At 37.5% G+C, this 3,040-nt stretch overlaps 1 long non-coding RNA gene across 1 annotated transcript; it reads left to right on the top strand.

Annotated features, from left to right (window-relative positions):
- Nucleotides 1–352: 352 nt before the first annotated feature.
- On the top strand, nucleotides 353–1,529 carry LOC123257348. The gene is made up of 2 exons (XR_006507402.1): nucleotides 353–782; nucleotides 843–1,529. It is a non-coding gene; the product is annotated as an uncharacterized LOC123257348 (long non-coding RNA).
- Nucleotides 1,530–3,040: the final 1,511 nt, after the last annotated feature.

The raw sequence follows: 3,040 nt of genomic DNA, 5'->3' as shown, positions 1-3,040 counted from the left end.
CGTTGACACTGATAAGTTCCCCTCGGGCAATCTTCTCTCGTTTTTCCCCAGAAATTAAATAACAGCTCAGGGTGGATGGAACAACGGAGGCGAGGGGCGATGTGGATGCGGAGGAGACCACTTGAATATTAATTAATGCGTTTGGTTATTTTACCCACTTGCCCACATCGTTCTGGGTGCGCTGCACCTTCCTTTCTGTTTCTTTTTCAGTGCTCCAATATTGCCCCTTTGGCCTCCGTCGATTCGATTTGCATAATAAACATTCTGTCACTGGTTGCCCATGGGGAAACTTGCGTTTAATAAAAAATTATTGAAATCTAACTGGCTTTGAGGTGCCTCACAAGCAGCGGGCACAACCAGATGTAGGACACTTTTGTAGTTAAGGGAAAAATTGAAAAAAAAAAAATTGAAAACAGAAACATTCACTTTTTAAGTTGAAGTTACCCATGATTCAAAAATCATCTCTGAAATTGAACAGCAACTTGAAAAGCAGTCACAGTAGAATCTTCAATTTCATCTTTAAAACTCTAATAAATGGCAAAAATGGACAAATTGAGTAAAAGGCCTAGCAGGCAATGTAGACAAAGCTAAAAATGCGATGCCGATGGTCAGGGTTTTTTAGACCCATGTGAAATGGAATTGAAAACAAGTTCAACACCCAAACAAAAAAAAAAGAAAAATTGAAAAGATTCGGTTTAAGTTTCGACCCAGACATACCCTAAATGTATTTTAGAGGTAATAAAATCTCTTAAAAGAAGGAAAAAACCTAATGTCCTTATATGGTATTTAACAAATATTGTTAACATCCTGATCCTTTCAGCCAATAAAATCCTTCTTCATAGAGGTAGTCTTTTGAATTCGATTGGTCCCAGACAAAAGTCAATATGCCTCACGGCTGTGGATGTGTACCTCATATTGGAGCCATTCAAAGGGGTATGGCTCCACTCGACGTTTTCGTGCCCCAACTCTGTTCATTCATTAGAGGACGAGGCATTTCGCGGGGCGCAGTCAATGCCATTGAATGTTTGGGAGCGCAAACAGAAGGCAGCCGTTAGACTCAAAATCATCGCAATATTCGGTTTCATTTTCTCTTCACAGGAGCTGCACGTGTGGGTGACTGCGTGAGTATCTGTGCGACAGAGCGTTTGTTTCTGTGAGGGTGCGTGAGTATCTGTGTGACGGGACGTGCCATTAATGGCGGAAATTTCATTTCAGTGTAACGGTGCGCCTAATAAAATATTTATTCACCGACCAAACAGGTGCGAAATTTTAAATGCAAGCATTTGCTTTTTACACTCTCCTGTTTTCGTAATGTAATGTAATTTTATTTACTTGAACACTCTGTTGAAAGAAGCCAAAATTGTCCCCGAAAATTTTTCTCCCCCCCAAACTGAATTTGTTTCTGTTTCGTTCAATTTGCGTTCATGGGATGTGCGAAATGATTTCGAGTGTGCACTTCATTAACAATCAGCATCGTAATGAGAGGATATATAAGGACACAGGATACAGGATCGGTTGGCAGTGAGGCGCGTGCTTATCGGCTAATACGTGCGTGGTACTCATCAGAATTTATTTATATACTTGCCTGTGTATTTGTTTTGGTTCATTATACTCGTTATTAAGTTTCTGCGCATCGATTTCCACATGAATCCGAAATTCCACGTATGTTATTTAAATTTTTTTTCATTTTATGTTTGCATTACAATTAGTTTTGAAGTTTGTTTAAAAATTCTCTCACGGTTTCGACAGTTTCATTTTACTTTACAGGAAAGCAATTAGCAACATTTTGCAATTTAACAAGCTAAAAATAATTGGGGTATGTATTTATAATTTGAGGTTATTATCAGGTTATTATTATTTTTTTCAAAATGTTTTATTTCGATATTACCCAATTCATGGATATTTTGGCTGTAATAAATGGAGCCGGAAAGCCTTGCTAACCAAGCTAAAAACAGGCTTGCCAAAGCGGCAAAATATACTTTCTAGCCAATATTTAATTCATTTGTCATAAGAATTGAAAAATGAATGCCATTTAATCAGGAAATCTATTATCGTCGATCCACAAAATACCGAAATTCCACGAAAATATAGATAGACAATTTTGGGTCGATTTTTGGCCAAATTCATGATGTTACCCCTTTGAAAATTTGAGAAAATGGGGTCACATTTTAGGTGTCGAGGCTTTGATGTAGAATTATACTACTCGCTAATCTAAGATCGGGAAGGTATTTGATTCAACGATCGGATAAACATTAGCCAAGTTATGGCTGTTTCCCCGAAATAAACCGATCCGGAAAGCTTGACCAAGTTAAAAAGAGGTGGCCAAAACGGAAACTTTTGAGACACTTTTTCAGATATTTGTCATCGGATTTGGAAGAAAAATGCCATATACGAATCAGGAAATCAATTGCTTTCGATCTGAATTAAAGTACCATGTATGCAAATAGAGACATAAAATTTTGGGTCGCCTTTTTTTTCATGATTTCACGACATTTTGAAAATTTAAAAAAATTAAAAATTTAATGAAAACTCTTATAAACGAAAGTAGGAAGTCGAATGAACAATAGATGTTCTATCTTCCAAAAATATTTAAGTTTATTTCCTTCGGTTTCGACGTCGGCAATCAAATTATAAATCCAAGATCGGGATTCATTTCCCAAGCTAAGGCTATGTGTCTGAAATGCGTGCTTTTAACATACATTAAAATCAACATACCGTGTCATACTTGGGAAAGGAGCACTTATTCACCTATTGGGTAGTTTTTCTTCCACAGGTTCGTTTTAAGTCATCGACCTAGAAGAATATGACTGAAAAAAAGAACACATTTCACTTATCATCCACTTCGCACGCAACATCAACTAGTCGACTTGTCTCGCTGTTTCTGTCGGAGGAAAAAGTAAAAATATTTCTTTATCTTAACATATCTAACTGTTAGGCTACACAACTGCATTTTGCCGTCCTGTGCGCACTCGGTACTTTCTGCCGAATGTGAATCCAAAAATAGGGAAGTGTGTATGCGAATCCTTGGGCAGCCTCAGGC

This window comes from Drosophila ananassae, chromosome 3R (genome assembly GCF_017639315.1).
Source record: "Drosophila ananassae strain 14024-0371.13 chromosome 3R, ASM1763931v2, whole genome shotgun sequence".
NCBI classification, from domain to species: Eukaryota; Metazoa; Arthropoda; class Insecta; order Diptera; family Drosophilidae; genus Drosophila; species Drosophila ananassae.
The sequence above is the reverse complement of the archived record's forward strand: the minus strand, read 5'-3'. Positions and strand labels throughout refer to the sequence as shown.